The sequence below is a fragment of the Lactuca saligna genome, chromosome 2, assembly GCF_052625555.1.
Source record: "Lactuca saligna cultivar CGN05327 chromosome 2, ASM5262555v1, whole genome shotgun sequence".
NCBI lineage: Eukaryota > Viridiplantae > Streptophyta > Magnoliopsida > Asterales > Asteraceae > Lactuca > Lactuca saligna.
Window position 1 is genome coordinate 128,485,346 of NC_136418.1, and position 17,999 is coordinate 128,503,344.

A 17,999-nucleotide genomic window follows, 5' to 3' on the forward strand; every position below is an offset into this window, starting at 1 on the left:
TTGGATTTCAGAAAGGTTGTACGCCGAAATGATCCCGCCTACTGACTGTCTGACCTGACTGATCCTTATTTGATAGAACTTTAGGTATTTATTAGGATTAGTGAGGGATCTAGTTTACACTACCAGATCATCAAGAAAATTAATAGGATAGAGTATTATAGGTTAATACTTGTTCGACTCACTATCTGCCAGTTAAGTCGCCAGTAGAATAGCCTAGATAACTGTCAATCTTCTGAGTAATTCTGCAGGGGAGTTACCTCACTATATTGTGTACTACAATATGTATACATGTATGTTAGAATATAAGAACCACTAGAATAGGATGGTAGTATAATATCTTTGGGCCTCATGTTATTATCCTTAAGTTAGTTAGAGGTGTTTGTAGTATGTTGTTAGGCAATTAGATTGGTTTAGCTAGTTGTTGGTTTGTGGACTGTTTATCTGTTTGCTATATATGTATTGATATGTTATGTGGAGAGTTAAGGTAGCGGACCAAATTTATGTTGAAGGCAAAGGGTTGAGGTTATGCCAATATTAGCTTAAGCGATTGTGAGCCTAGAAAAGGTCAATAACAACTTAAGCGATTGTGAACCTAGATACTCAAAAGACAAGGTGATGGTAATAGCAACTTAAGCAATTGTGAGCCTAGAAAATGGGAATAACAACTTAAGAGATTGTGAGCCTAGATACTCGATATATGCATGTATATGTATTGTGATATATGGTATTTTGGGAAACTCACTAAGCGTAGTGCTTACCCATTTCTTACAAATGTTTTTCAGGTAATCCATTGGTTCGCGAGAAGGGAAGGTTCAAATGTACACACGTGCATTCGCAATTATGTTTATGCATTATACTCTGATGTAATTGAATACATTAACAAACAAATAAAAAATTGGTTGAAAATGGGAAATTACAAGTTGGTATCAGAGCCCTGGTTTGAGCAAACTGGAAAAACACTTGTAATTGTAGACTCAAACCGAGGATCTAAATATCTTAATAAATCTTTTCATAGAAATAATAACACAAAAATAATGTGATCCGCACAATCATCCAAAGCTCAGAAAAGTAAGTGATTCCCAAAATATCCATATTGTTATGTTTGATAATATGTGAAATGTTAGATATGCATGCTAGTATGTAAGTTAGAGAATTGCTTGTCATTCACTGCTTAGAACCTATATTGATATTAATTAGTTATTCAACAAGCACATTAGGTCACATGCTCCAAATGTTAAATTGTTTTAGGCTTCCTGATTTGGCGCTATTGCGTAGCTCACGTATGAGTCTAACCGTTATGGTGTCGGATCTTTCAATCAACAGCCTGTTAAGTTTTAGAAGCATGTAATCGTATTTGTCCAGTAATTAGCTAATATTGGTAGAAGTTTTCCTCGACAAATAGTAAGGTGAAGTGGAAAGAATACTAGAAGAAGTCTTTTAGGAATTGCATGTTATAATTTCCTGATAAATTAGATGCCTTGTGACCTAGGGATTTACTTGTTGATTGTTGTTTAGAACCTATAATGATACTAATTAGTTATTTGAAAAATATGTTAGGTTACGTGATCCCATAATTGAATAGTTTTAGATTGCTTGATTTGGTACTATTTTTCAGCTCTCGTATGAGTCTAACCGTTGTAGTGTCGGATCTTTCAGTCGACAGACTGTTTGATTTTAGCAGCATGTAGACGTGTTCATCCTATAATTAATTAATTTTGGTAGAAGTTCTGCCTCAGCTAATAGTAGAGAGAAGTGGAAAGGAATCCTAAAAGGATAGTCTAGGAAGTTTAATACATGCTTGATAGGGCATATATTCGTAAGGTAGAGCATCATAAAAGATGCAAAGTTCTTGTGGAGTTTAGGAAAACTTGTTGTATGTGCTCATGGGAAGCATACATACACACACACACACACACACATATATATATATATATATATATATATGTGTGTGTGTGTGTGTGTGTGCGTGTTTAAGGGGTTATCATGGGTAGTTTCGGAAATGATTTGGAAACTACGAGAAGTTTTGGGGACAAGTATGAGTAGGTGTGAAAGGTAGTAGAGGCCTATACCACCCGAAGCACATGACTCGCACTTGGTTGAAGAAGAATCATAAAGTTGCTAAGGAACTGGTAGTTAGGAAGGTAGTGTGGCTAACGCTATGAATTCGTTTCATTTCCATCAAGAATGATTCTAAGTCCGAGCCCATGTGGCCATATAAGACTGAGTCCGATTTACATCAGTAAGTTAGGTTTTGAGAACCTCGTCCGGCATAATGCCGACTTTAGTTTAAGATGATAAAGGGGATCGAGGGAAGAAATTACAGCCTTTTTCAAGGATGAGTAGCAAATATAAATTCTACCTACAATAAGGTAGTTGTACCACATTAGAACATGAAGATGAACCATTACAAGAGGGTCAGTAGGAAGATGACAAGTTGATTGTTCTAGAAAGCAACATGAGTGTATCTGCTTCAGCAACCTTCATTGTTGTTAGTATTTCCATTAGGATAGTTGTAACACCAATTTCTAAGTATTTCCACTTTTAACCCAAAAATGAAATTGTTTTGCAAAACCAGTCCTTACGATGAGCGTACATGGATTGTATGTAACTTCCCAAAAATTATAAGGTAAAATTTTCATTTTTAATTCAACCCATAAACACCATTTATTATTATCAACCAATAAAAAGTATATCACAGTATAAATATGTAACATCCCGGAATATCAAGAGAAGAGTTGAAGGGCTAAAAGTGAAAATGTATAAGGGCCACTCGGCAAGTCCATGGGTGGACTCGGCAAGTAGGGTCGTGAATTTGGTCGCGTGTTAAGTGACCTACTCGACGAGTCCAAAGATGGACTCGGCGAGTAGGCGCTGAGTGGAGAAAACCCTAAATCCGGAGGATGAGCCATATTTAAAGGACATTATACCCTCTCCCCAGCCTCTTTGATCTCCCTTGAAGTCCAGAAACCCTAGATACGTGATTGTGGAGGATTCGAGTGCAATTGGAGCTTGGGGAAGTGATTATTGAAGAAATCTTGAAGGAGAAGAGACTTGGATCAAAGGGCTTTGCAACGATTTAGATTAATCTTCTCTTGCAGCTTCCTTTTGAGGTATTATTTCATTGTTTGAGTTGCTATTATCTAGATTCATCATTTTTTGAGGTGTTAGAGATCATATCTTTTGATGTATTGGAGTTTAGAGGTTAGATCTAAGATTGCTACCTCAGATCTGGAATAGAGAAGGGTTAGAATGCATAAAGGTCCTTGTTTTTGAGAGATTGATGGAGCTATCTTATCCCAAACCCAAACCCTAGAGTGAAAATGCCTAGATCTTCTTGGATTCACATAAAGATTGCCACTTTACATGATGGATGGCCTTAGGAGGGGTAGATCTATGGTTTGGATCATCTGCATGGCTTGGAAAGCCTCTGTATGGATTCAGACTCGGTGGTACTCGGCGAGTCACATGGGTGGACTTGGCGAGTTGCTTGAAGAAAGGCTGGAACTTGGCGAGTTGGAAGAACAACTTGACAAGTTGGATGAAGATGGCCTGGAACTCGGCGAGTTGTAAGAACAACTCAGCGAGTAGGTTGAAGATAGTCGTAGACTCGGCGAGTCTGTTCTTGGACTCGGCGAGTCTGGTCGTAGGGTCCAAGTTTCTTTTGGAAGGGTTGTGACTCGTTGAGTTAAAGGATGACTCGGCAAGTTGGGTCGCGAATTGAAGGAGGTTCCGTGTATGGGGACTCGGCGAGTCATCGGGTTCACTCGGCGAGTATAGTCAATCAGGGGTAGACTTTGACTTTGACTTTGACCAAGGGTTGACCGGTTGATTTCCAGGGGCATTTTGGTAATTGTTGAATATTGTTTCAAGTTCAGTGTATTGGTGGTTGGCGAGTGGTGGAGATCCTACCAGTAGTTGGAGCAGCTTGAGTTATCCGTTCAGCCGACAGTTTCGAGGTGAGTTATCCTCACTATATCAACAGAGTCTAAGGCACCAAGGTCGGCCCTTTATCGGATTGAGATCCGGGTATCTGTTGTTATGTTATTGCTTTGATATGTTTGCATCCTGGTAGTTAGGATGGTATTCGTTAGAGACCTGGTTAAGGTCGGTATCCTGGTATATAGGATGATGTTATGCTAGTGACCGGTTAGGTCGGTATCCTGCTTAGAGTATGTTGTGTTACGTGATCTGCTAGATCGGTTTGATTGAATATGAATTGTTATGTGATTGTATGTTTATGTGCACATGGTTGTTTGGACTGGACTTGGGTTGAGGCGGGTCCTGCTTTGTGCTGTAGGCCAAGATACCCAGGGCGGACCGGTTGTTCCGAAGGCCCAGCGAGCAGTCCGGATAGGCTGTAGGCCCCACGAGGGCGGACCAGACGTGCCGAGGCTCGAAGAGTGGACCAGGCCGAATGAAGGCCCGATGCGGGCGGACCAGTCATACTGTAGACTCAGAGAGTGGACCAGGTGGGTTGAAGGACCGATGCGGGTGGACCAACCACACTGCAGACTCGAAGGACATGACTGGACTCGGAGGGTGGACCAGGTGGACTGAAGGCACGACACGGCGGACCAGTCCCAAAGTAGACCCGATATGCATGGTTGTTTTGTGATTCGATATGATATAGCATGTTATGTGTATGGTATATGTGGTTGGTATTTTGGGGGTATCTCACTAAGCTTTCGGGCTTACAGTTGTGGTTTAATGTTTTTCAGGTTCTTCAGGAGATTGTGGCAAGGCAAAGGTGTGATCGTACCGCTCCTCGTGTTTATGTTTTATGTTATGGACCTGGGAATACTCTGATAATAAATGTATTGAAAACCTTTTTGTAATAACTTAATGAATTGGGATGTTTTTGAAAAGTTTAAATTTTGTTGAAATTTTTGGTCGTTACAAGTTGGTATCAGAGCCTTGGTTTGAGTGAATTGGAGGAACACTTGTGTGACTCCAGTCTCAAAATCGGGGAGGGTTTTCAAAAGAGAATTTAAAATGGCTTTCAAATTAAGTAAAAGGAGGACGCAGAGGTACGATCAGCCGGAGCCAGTAAGTAACCCTAAAATACCATACATGATATTTGTTTTTATTGAGCTTTGATAGAACAACATGCTAGTGCTAGGCTAGGGATCTTTAGGATTTCATGATGTGTTGCCTGATTTATGATGCCTGTTAGCCTAGGGTTTCCTTGTGAGAGATTTCCAGTGTTCCTCTAGGAGTGAGGATCGAGCACTTGCTATGTATACTTGTCACTAGGGTGTTGTGGTAGTACTTCATACAAATATGGATAGGTGTGGAAGGTAGTATGGGCCCGTACTACTGAAATCACAGGACCCATACGCGTATCAGGGAAACCATGACCTCTAGGGTTGGGTTGAGAGTTGGTCCCCGGGTTAGTGGGAAGTATCTGAGATATTGTGGTGTTTTTCAGTATGGAGATTTCGAGGCATGCTGGGAGTGGATCCGGGTCAGGATCGGGAGCAGGAGAGGGAGGTCAGGGCGGGTCAGTACCGCCCGAGGTTATCGATCAGATGAGCACAGGTTATTTGGATCCTAGGATATGTGAGATCCTGCACGATGAGGTTGTTGCGTTGTTCCGGGCCGAGCTTCCGGAACTGTTTGCATCAATCAAGACCGCCATGGTGGAGTATTTTGATGAGCTTTATGCGGCTCTCGTAAAGACGGCTGCCGCGGCGGCTACAGTGGTTGTAGCAGCGGCATGGAGAGGAGCTGGTAGAGATTTTCAGTATCGGGACTTCGATAATACGAAGCCCCCTACCTTTGATGGAGTTCAGGATCCGATTGTTGCTATGAGATGGTTATCAGACATGGAAGGGTGTTTCTTCACGTGTTCATTCCCTGTTGATCAGAGGGTGAGGTGTGCTCTGAACCTGTTGAGACTCGGGGCAAAGGATTGGTGGAGACTGACCACGGGGTCGTATTCGGATGCGCAGAGGGCTGCGGTTTCATGGGATCAGTTCAGAGAGATGTTCAGCACTCGTTATATTCCGCGGGTTGAGAGAGAGAGATTGGCTCGGGAGTTCCTGGAGCTGAAGCAGGATTCGGAGTCGGTGACAGAGATCACCAAAATGTTCACTGAGAGGGCGATGTTTTTCCCCGAGTTTGCTTCTAAGCAGGCTCAGATGTCCTGATATCTGAGTAAGCTCAAGAGAGATATTAAACAGTTTGTGTCCGCACAGAGGTGCGAGACTTTGTTGGAGTCGTAGGAGGCCCCCAGGCGGCATGAGTTGGAGATTGAGTTGCAGTTGCGTGAGCTGAGGCAAGCTCCGGTGCAGTCGCAGCCGGCGCCGAAACGGTCTAAGACCGTCGATTCTAGATTGGGAGATCAGATCAGCCACACTTGTGGGAAGTGTGGGAGGGATCACACCAGAGTTTTTCGGTCCGGTGGTGCATGCCGCAAGTGCGGAAAGGAGGGGCACTATGCGAGAGATTGTCGGCAGTCAACGCAAGTTCGGGATTTGAGGATTTGTTATCATTGTCATCAGGGTGGGCACTTGAGGGTCAACTGTCCACAGCTTACTGCAGGACCGGTGCAGGCTCCAGCACCGGCCACGTTGAGGATTATGGGTGGAGGTCAGGGTGGAGCGGAGCCCCCAAGGGCTCAGGGTCGTGGTTTTCAGCTTACAGCGGAGGAGGTCAGGGCAGTGCCGGATGCAGCTGCGGGTATGTTCTTCTTGATGTCTTATTATTTTATGATTATTATGGAGTATTATTTATCTGCTAGTCTTGTTGCGTGGATTTCGGTATTGTATTCTTTGGTTTTGAGGGTTATGGCTTGGTTATGGATTTAGTGTTAGGAAATTCGTGGGTTATCTTTCATGAGGGTTGTTTGTGGGAATCGGGTGTTGGTCTGGATATCGGGTAGTAGTTGCAGTCTGAGGAGTGGTTAGCGGAGGATCGAGTTTTTTCATGCCAGGATCATCAGTATTGATATGCGATTGGTGAAGGTTGTTCGTGTTAGTGGGAAACGGTTCACGTGAAAGAGTATGTGTCGTGAAGGGTTGTTGCGGGAGGTCGGTGATGGCGACCGGTGGTTGATAGTCATTGCTCTAAGTGGGGGAGAATTGGAGAATTCTCCGAAGGATCGACGAGTATGAAAGGTTGTTTAGCTGCATGGGATTCAGTAGTGTCTTGGTCAGCCAAGGGCATAGGCTGGTATGAGTAAATGGCGGGCGTGCGGGGCGGGATACAGACCAATAGCGATTGATTGTGGAAGGCCTAGGTTCGGGCCGGGATTGAGTATATAGGATGGCGGTAGAGTTCGGAACCCTAGAGGGCTAGAACAGTATGCATGGGAGGAGTTTTCCGAAGGAGTAACTCGAAATGTTGATTGCTAGTTGAGCGGTCTGGATAGACTGAAGGCCTGTAGGCGTACCAGTCAGGCTGAAGGGTCGATGAACGGTCCAGCTAGACTGAAGGCCCTGGAGGGCGGTCCAGTTCTGCTGAAGGTTATGAGAGTGGTCCGGTTTAGCTGAAGGCCTGGTAAGGCGGTCCAGTCATGCTGAAGACTCTGCATGTGTCGTTAGATCGGTGCGAGGAAATGGATTGAGTATATCGTGATATGTTAGCGTTGCAAGGTCTGGCCCCGGATATTGATCACGATCAGTGGAGGTAGTGCATGGACTCAAGAGTCTTCGCGAGTGGATTCAGAGTATGTATGGTGCATGGGATAGCGGTTATGCCATAAGGAAATGGTGTAGTATTGGGTGAGCACCGTGGCACTTATGGTAGTGTCAAGGCAGCCAAGTAAATCTCCTTGGTAAGGAAAAAGAAAAGGAATGTAGCTCCGAGGGGGAATGTAAGTCACGGAAGTGAAATTAGTAGTGCGAAGTTATGACTGAGGTGTTTCAATTATGGTTATTGCGCAGTGTGTGCGGCGGTGATATGGAATCACATCCGATTTGGATGTCTGCCGAGATCGGAAGGAAATTCCAAGGGTGTTAAGTCAAGAGACTCGTAAGGGATGCAGGGATGGAGTTTTGGATTCCCAGCTTGATCTTGGTGAAGGAATTGTGTAGTAATGGTTCATCCTGAGGGATGTTTTGAGGGTCGTCAGTGTGATGGGTTTTCCTAACCCGAGGGTGCTAGAGCTAGTTCAGCATGCGCATGTGATTGCAAAAGGAGAACTCATGGGATTTGCTCTGAAGAATGTGTCTTTCGGTCAGCATGGAATGGATAGAGTTGGACTCGGATCGGGAATCTGGTGGTGCATGGTTAGTTCTAGCTCATATGGGTCGAGTGATGGTTGTGACTTGGAGTAGTGTTGCATCATGGGTGGTACTCAATTGTTAGGTGTGGTTATTAGAGGGTAAAGCCGGTGGCAGGTTTGTGACGGTGGTCAGGACACCGCGAGAAAGGAGAAAGTGAGTTTTTGGTTTCCATGGTTGTGCTTTGGGGAACCTGGCTGGGTTAATGCCAGGAGTTGTAATGCGAGAGAATTTCTAGAGTTGAGTTGCCGCAGGCTTCGAGGACAAAGCCTAATTTAAGTGCGGGAGAATTGTAACATCCCGGAATATCAAGAGTAGAGTTGAAGGGCTAAAAGTGAAAATGTATAAGGGCCACTCGGCGAGTCCATGGGTGGACTCGGCGAGTAGGGTTGCAATTTTGGTCGCGTGTTAAGTGACCTACTCGACGAGTCCAAAGATGGACTCGACGAGTAGGCGCTGAGTGGAGAAGACCCTAAATCCGAAGGATGAGCCATATTTAAAGGACATTATACCCTCTCCCCAGCCTCTTTGATCTCCCTTGAAGTCCAGAAACCCTAGATACGTGATTGTGGAGGATTCGAGTGCAATTGGAGCTTGGGGAAGTGATTATTGAAGAAATCTTGAAGGAGAAGAGACTTGGATCAAAGGGCTTTGCAACGATTTAGATTAATCTTCTCTTGCAGCTTCCTTTTGAGGTATTATTTCATTGTTTGAGTTGCTATTATCTAGATTCATCATTTTTTGAGGTGTTAGAGATCATATCTTTTGATGTATTGGAGTTTAGAGGTTAGATCTAAGATTGCTACCTCAGATCTGGAATAGAGAAGGGTTAGAATGCATAAAGGTCCTTGTTTTTGAGAGATTGATGGAGCTATCTTATCCCAAACCCAAACCCTAGAGTGAAAATGCCTAGATCTTCTTGGATTCACATAAAGATTGCCACTTTACATGATGGATGGCCTTAGGAGGGGTAGATCTATGGTTTGGATCATCTGCATGGCTTGGAAAGCCTCTGTATGGATTCAGACTCGGTGGTACTCGGCGAGTCACATGGGTGGACTTGGCGAGTTGCTTGAAGAAAGGCTGGAACTTGGCGAGTTGGAAGAACAACTTGACAAGTTGGATGAAGATGGCCTGGAACTCGGCGAGTTGTAAGAACAACTCAGCGAGTAGGTTGAAGATAGTCGTAGACTCGGCGAGTCTGTTCTTGGACTCGGCGAGTCTGGTCGTAGGGTCCAAGTTTCTTTTGGAAGGGTTGTGACTCGTTGAGTTAAAGGATGACTCGGCAAGTTGGGTCGCGAATTGAAGGAGGTTCCGTGTATGGGGACTCGGCGAGTCATCGGGTTCACTCGGCGAGTATAGTCAATCAGGGGTAGACTTTGACTTTGACTTTGACCAAGGGTTGACCGGTTGATTTCCAGGGGCATTTTGGTAATTGTTGAATATTGTTTCAAGTTCAGTGTATTGGTGGTTGGCGAGTGGTGGAGATCCTACCAGTAGTTGGAGCAGCTTGAGTTATCCGTTCAGCCGACAGTTTCGAGGTGAGTTATCCTCACTATATCAACAGAGTCTAAGGCACCAAGGTCGGCCCTTTATCGGATTGAGATCCGGGTATCTGTTGTTATGTTATTGCTTTGATATGTTTGCATCCTGGTAGTTAGGATGGTATTCGTTAGAGACCTGGTTAAGGTCGGTATCCTGGTATATAGGATGATGTTATGCTAGTGACCGGTTAGGTCGGTATCCTGCTTAGAGTATGTTGTGTTACGTGATCTGCTAGATCGGTTTGATTGAATATGAATTGTTATGTGATTGTATGTTTATGTGCACATGGTTGTTTGGACTGGACTTGGGTTGAGGCGGGTCCTGCTTTGTGCTGTAGGCCAAGATACCCAGGGCGGACCGGTTGTTCCGAAGGCCCAGCGAGCAGTCCGGATAGGCTGTAGGCCCCACGAGGGCGGACCAGACGTGCCGAGGCTCGAAGAGTGGACCAGGCCGAATGAAGGCCCGATGCGGGCGGACCAGTCATACTGTAGACTCAGAGAGTGGACCAGGTGGGTTGAAGGACCGATGCGGGTGGACCAACCACACTGCAGACTCGAAGGACATGACTGGACTCGGAGGGTGGACCAGGTGGACTGAAGGCACGACACGGCGGACCAGTCCCAAAGTAGACCCGATATGCATGGTTGTTTTGTGATTCGATATGATATAGCATGTTATGTGTATGGTATATGTGGTTGGTATTTTGGGGGTATCTCACTAAGCTTTCGGGCTTACAGTTGTGGTTTAATGTTTTTCAGGTTCTTCAGGAGATTGTGGCAAGGCAAAGGTGTGATCGTACCGCTCCTCGTGTTTATGTTTTATGTTATGGACCTGGGAATACTCTGATAATAAATGTATTGAAAACCTTTTTGTAATAACTTAATGAATTGGGATGTTTTTGAAAAGTTTAAATTTTGTTGAAATTTTTGGTCGTTACAAAATAGCTATCAGAGTACAATCCTAAAATCATAGAGTGTGGAAACATGGATGGATACGTTACGATTAAGTTGGACCCTTCCCTTTCGAACTAAAAGTACCTGAAACCACATACCATACGTATCTGTCAGCTCAAGGCTGTAATGGGTTTATTTCACCCTACCTACATATAGCAAACACGCATACATGCATACCATACATACCATTGGGCCTACCCTCACATTGGGACCGACCCATAATAACGGGCCTAGCCCATCCTAATCAATAGGCCTAGCAAATATACATTTGATCCTATCCCATCCTACCATGGGCCTAGCCCATCATACAATGGGCCTAAACCAACATATAATGGACCTAGCCCAACATACCATGCAAGAGTCACAAAGACAGGTAGTATATAATTGATCCTTGTGGGCCAACATTGGTGCCTTCAACCCACGGGTATAGTGAGGAGACCCACCTCAATCCGAAATACCCAAAACACACACGTACTGCAACTATTAGGCTCCTCACATTGAACACATCTAAAATATCTGTAATCAATGATTAAGGAAATCCAAGGTTCAATTAATGTCTTCTCATACTAATGGGTAAAAGACTATTTTACCATCCTATACTTGGACCAACAAAGCAAGGACCAAATCCTAAAATGAATTAAGGCCCAAAAATGGCCCAAAATCCAGTTAGGTGCGTAAGCCTCGCGTACCAACTTGGTATGCCCAACGTACGATGTTGAAGTCCAATATCTACTCCAAGCTCTTAATGCTTAAGACCAAATCATTCAAAACACAGATCTAACTTCTAAGGGATGTCTTAAGTCATAAAGTTGTCGACTTTATGACTTCACATGGCTTAATGGGGTCCAAACCAAAGCCCTAGATTCATAACTTCATCAAAAGGTCACTAGCTCATACGTGGAAGGATAATACTCATCGAGATCAAATTTTTATGACATAATGACCTCAACAAACACCAAAAGTAAGGCTCAAAGTTTCTGGAGTAACTTCTACTCATAAGAACCACAACCATGGAGCCATAACATGAAAAATCACAACCCAAACGAGATCCACATGAGAGAACCATCAAGATTAAAACTTTATACCTCCAGAAGATAGATCAAGGTGAACAAGGCCTAGATCTACAAGCTCCAAGACAACCAACACTTCTCCAAGGAGTTCTTCTCCTTCCAAATGCACCAAAAACACACCAAACTCACTTAAAGGCTCAATATTCTTCCAAATGGGTCTAGGCTTTCGAATTTAGGGTCAGATAGTTAGGAGACTGAAGATAAGAAAGGTTGAAAATGAGTTAAGGTCTTTAAATAGGGTCCAAAACCCAAAATTAGGGTTTGAGTCTAGGTCGCGTATGCCCAACGTACTCCTAGTACACCAACTTACCAGGCTGGTCATCCGTGATCACTCCTGCCTAGTACACCCGACGTACCCGGCATAACCCAAAATCTTTGTAACTTCCACTGGCCATAACTTCTACATCCTATTTTTGGCGTTCCTTATATGTTCGGAAAGGTAATGAGAAGCCCAACAGTCTTATCAACTCTCTTTTTCCTTAAAACCTTTTGAACTTAAATTATTAATTCATGAAAGGCCCAAACCACCAATTTTACCATTATACCCTTGGGCTCCAAATCACAAACATAACTCTTTGATCACATAATCTACATTACCCACATCCAAATGGGTTTAAAACTCTCTTTCCCCAAAGCCCGAAGCCTTATGATATTTGATCCTTTGGGCCGTCACGACCACAAATTATGAAACGACTCGAAACAGGGTGTTATAAATCTCTCCCACTTAAATTAGATTTCCACCTCGAAATCACTCCTAGCTACCTCATAGTCAATCAGACGATCTGACCAATTCTGCTTGAAGCCCACTTCAACGAAAAGTTGACTCATACTCACGACCACCTTCCAACACTACCATCGAAAGCCAATAGCATCAGTACGCATATGCCCTGATGGAGAATGAATTATTGATCCACTAAAATTTTATAATATGGAAAAAGCATCACTTATCTACTATAAGTCTGAAATCCCCAAACTTTACCTGACATCCACATTGGCAGAACCATTCTGCAATACAATCAATAGGACCTCTCTCTGCAATCCGAACTGAAATATATCCTTTCGATCCTAAATCATCTAGTTGACACCCCTGGCAGACAAGTAACATCCCAAAACATGGTCCCGAAAATTTCTTTACAATTAATTAATAAAAATCATAATAACCAAATCATATCGTTCATAAACAAAAGTTGACATATCAAATCAAAGTATCATCTCAAAACATGTTCTTTTATCAGTGTAAAAGCCTCTCATGCTAAAGCTTCTTGGTGTGTGCAATGTAGTCATCCCGAGCTCCTCCCTCCGCTACTGGAAGTACCTGAAACCAAAACTGAAAACTGTAAGCACGAAGCTTAGTGAGTTCCCCAATCTACCACATACCATACATAATCACATACTGCGAACTCTGGGCCTAGCCTGCTACATCGGGCCCCACCCGACATCAGTCCCCGCCTATCAAGCCTCGCTTGGTATACAGATCTGTTTCTACCAGGCCCCGTCTGTCTTCGGGCCCCGCCTACTACACACATACAACAATAACAGATAAACATGCTAACATAATCACTGCACTATAAATGCTAGCCTCAAGGACCTGCCTATCTTTGGCCCAACCCCTATTCTGCTACTAATGAGATATGGAACCCCGTCCACACTCAACTAGTGATGAAATATGGGCCCCCTCCCACACTCGTTCCCCTATCAGGCACATACAAGTATCACAAAGACAACAAGTATAACTACACACACTACTGTCTCGGGTACCACCCAACATCGAACCGTAGCTCGGAAACATACATGTAAACCTTCCTCGGGCCTCGCCTAGCATCGAATCTAAATCTGATATTCACTAGCATACATAAACGGGCTGACATTGGTGCCTTAGACCCATTCCAACTGGAGAAAAATCACCTCGCAAAGATGACTATAGAATCCTGCGAACAACCCCTCGCTGCTAGCTGGCAGATCCCCGAACTGCTGATCCCTCGACTCCCCGAGCTATCAATACCAAAATATCACTTAGTCTAAAACAATAATCCTCCTTAGGGTAAAATGACCATTTTACCCCTAGTCCAACTTGGTCCATATCTAAGGCTCAAAATCATAATATAAAAAAGCCCAACACTAGATGGGCTTCCCAAACCTAATAGTGGCCCGCTAATGGCCCAATTTGCTAAATCGGGCGTAAACCCTCTAATAGACCTTACCCTAAGCCCAAACATCTTCTTGAACCACATCATCTGACTTCTGCTAGCCCACTAAGGCCTAAAGTCCAAAGCATGGCCCAATCCGAGGCCCAAAGCACAAAGCCCAAACTGACAGAGTACGCAGGGCGTACATTCACGTACACTAAGCGTACTAGCCAATGTGTGTACGTTGGGCGTAACTGCATGTACGCTCAACATAATTCCCCATGTTAAGTCACTCTCCCATTAAGTGCTTAATACTCTACTCCAGAAGCTATAAACACAGATCCAAGTCCTTTTTCACATCTTAATCCATAAAGTAACTGACTTGGTGACTTAACTTGGCCCAAAGAAGCCCAAACTCCCAAAAATGATATTCCTCTTCCAAAAATAGGGATAGATCTCATACATGAACCCATTAAGACATTCAAGATGGAGACTTTACTACTTATGGGACCCTTTTAGCTCTGAGGGTGGCAACCCTAAGCTCACAAACGAGATTTCATCACAAAGGTCCATTATTGGGATCAAAATAACTCTAAAACCAAACTACACTAGATCTAAGCACTCTTAAGTAAAGTTATGAACTTTATACCTCCAAAGAGTTCCAAATGATGATGCTATTCCAGATCTATAAGCTCCAACTTCCCAAGTTCTTCCTTGCCAACCTCCTTATCTCTCCTTCCAAGCTTACACCACCAAAGTGAGCTTCTTGAAGTAAAAATCACCCAAGGATGATGATATGAAGCATTCTATGCTTTCTCTGAGGTTGGGGAGCAGACAATGAGGCTAGGTTTTGAGCCATTATGTTCTTTATATAATGGCTCACCCTAAAACTTAGGGTTTCTGGACACTGGACGTACGTCGGGCGTACATCCTATACGTTGGGTGTACGCAAAAAACACCCGCAACCTTATGACCTTATACACTGGGCATAACCTAGCCTTACGTTGGGGGTACTCTTGTGTTGGCCACCTTGCATGCATGGTCCTTTCTTGCCCTCTTTCTCCCTTAAGGACCAATATTGCCAATAACTTCAATGTCCTATAACTCCTTCGTTCTAAGTCTGTTTCTGACGAACTTTATATCCACGAAAAGGTGGCGAGAAGACCTACGCTTCTAGAAACACACCCACACCCCAAACCTCATGAATAAAAACTTCAATACCCATAAATACCAAAATGCCCCTAGTATGGGCCTCTAAAATCCATAAACAAACATTTTCAGAACAGGGTGTTACAAGACATAATCCTAACCATACCTTGTTGTTGAAAAAATATTTCATATAAACAAAGGCGACTCCTAACACAAGTCTCAATCCTTTTTGTCAACCAAGGACATAAATCACATCCTGAAAATCCAAAGATTTACACTTGCATTCTATCTGAAACATTCTAATTACACGGTGACCTTCCACTAAACAGACATATAAAATCCACAATCAACCGTAGAGATTGAAAGTCTCACACCTGGTCCCACCACAAGGCTCCGATTAAGAGTCTAATTGATAAGGGCTACCCTAGCCTAACCATCACACATATAACAACCACTGACCACATAGTCATCCTACTCTAAAAGTGATCCAATACCTTGCTCAAGCTAATTTCTACTGGGTATCACCCACATTATCATAACCAAACGGGCCTCACCCACGGGTCTCATCCAATCTGCACTATCGAATGGGCTTGGCCCATGGGTCTCACCCAATCGAGTGTTTTTTAGGCCCCAGCCCAACAATCACTCTTGCAATGGACTACCTCATTCCAATGAATGCTACAGCTACATCGTATACTTACAACACTACCCTGACAGCCTATCATCCTTGTGTATGTTATGGTTACCCCGTAGTGTTACAACACCCCATATCAATAATGATCTTGACTCATGGTCTTACTCTCCATCTACCATACTACCCCACAATCATACACAGGTCAAAACCACATCGACTGTACTACAATCAGGTGTTTGGGTCATGCTTCGAACCCCATATCCTTCATCATACAAGAACAGGTAGAGAGGCTCTAACATAAACCTCAACCTGGATCCAACCACATATCTGCTATGCATCACTATAAATGTGATACCATATCGTTGAAAGTTTATGAACCCCCAACCTTATGCTACCTCAATCTAGACTACCACTTGAATTGGTTTTCCTCTCGACTAGGATGTGGAACTTCTCCTAGTTTCGAACCTGAATCTATACATGGAAATCCCAATGGTTCTCTCCCGCTTGGTTTTAACTATTCTCTACCAACCTCATCAAGGGAAATGAAAGAAGATTCCTTTTTTACCGGAACTAACAACTCACCAACCCAACAACTCACTTGTTTAAAGATTCATGTATTCTAAACATCTTCAACCGATACAATTTCAAAATTTCATTGAGTATTCTAGCGTCTTACAAAACCCATACGGCCATCCTCATCATCAACTCGCTACCGCTCTTTCTTTATTAACGGTAACGATTAGACCCAAGAGTCCTTCCAAATACAAGTGTCATCCATACCGTGTAATATCCCAAAATACGGTCCAAATTTTTTGTTTTAAATTCATTTAAGAAAACCATAATTCATATAACATCACAATAAAGATCATAATTCATATATATAAAATTATCATAACAAAATATTATATAAAAATAATTTATCAAATTATCAGAGTAAATCATCACAGGCTAAAAGTTGTGGTGTGTGCCATTCAGTCATCCTGAGTTCTTCCCTTGAGTGGAAGTACCTGAAACCAAAACTGAAAACTGCAAGCACGAAGCTTAGTGAGTCTCCCCATGCTACCAAATACCATACACATAAGCACCTATCAACATACATTGGGCCTAGCCCGCTACCCCGGGCCTTGCCCGCATCAGACAAATCCGGCATCAGGCCTCGCTTAGCATCGAGCCCCGCTCGGTATACTGATATGTTTCTACTAGGCCCTGCCTGTCCTTGGGCCCAGACTTCTATACACATACAAACAATAACATATAATCATGCTAGTACATATCAGACAAACACAAAATTATAACTGCTAGTCTCAAGGCCTCGCCTATCTTGGGCCCTGCCCCTACTCTACTAATAATGAGATATGGAACCCCATCCACACTCAGCTAATGATGAGATACAGGCCCCCGCTCACACTCACCTCCCTACCATGCACATAAAAGTATCACAAAGACAACAAGTATAACTAAACATGCATTCCTTCCTTAGGTACCACCTGGCATCGAACCGTAGTTCAGAAACATTCGTAATAACCTTCCCCGAGCCTCACCCGACATCGGACCAAAATCCATATACATATAAACTACATCGGGCTACCCCAACATCGGATCTAAATCCGTATACACTAAGATACATAAACGGGTCGACATTGGTGCCTTCGACCCGTTCCTACTGGAGAAAACTCAACTCACAAGCTGACTGCAGAATCCTACGAATAAACCTCTCGTTGCTAGCTGGCAAATCCCCGAACTGTTGATCTCTTGACTCCCCGAGCTATAATTACCAATATAATACTTAGTCAAAAAAAAAAGATAATCCTTCTCAGGGTAAAATGACCATTTTACCCCTTGTCAAATTTAACATTCTGGTCTAAGTCAATGCTTGGTCAAAGTCAAAGTCGACCCTTAGTTGACCCAACACATCGAGTCACTCCTTTGACTCACCGAGTTCCCACACTACTTACTGTCGGGACATGACGAGTCAACTTGTCGAGTCCTTCTACAGACTCGCTGAGTCCTGTCCTTCACAGAATTGGGACAAATCAAATCGACTCGTCAAGTTCCTTTATGAACTAGTCGAGTTCCTCTTTCTGTGGCTTCATCTCAATGGATTAAGCCCTAAATCTTCAAATCTAAGCTCCATACTTCCCTTGTACCCTGAAAACATCCTTTTAAGGGTAAAGTTTCCAACTTTACCCATTAATACCCTCACACAATGGCTGTGTCTCAAACCCTAACTCCTTAGGACCTAGATCTAGGACCACAAGCTACCAATACTTCAAACTTAGGCATATTCACTGAGATCT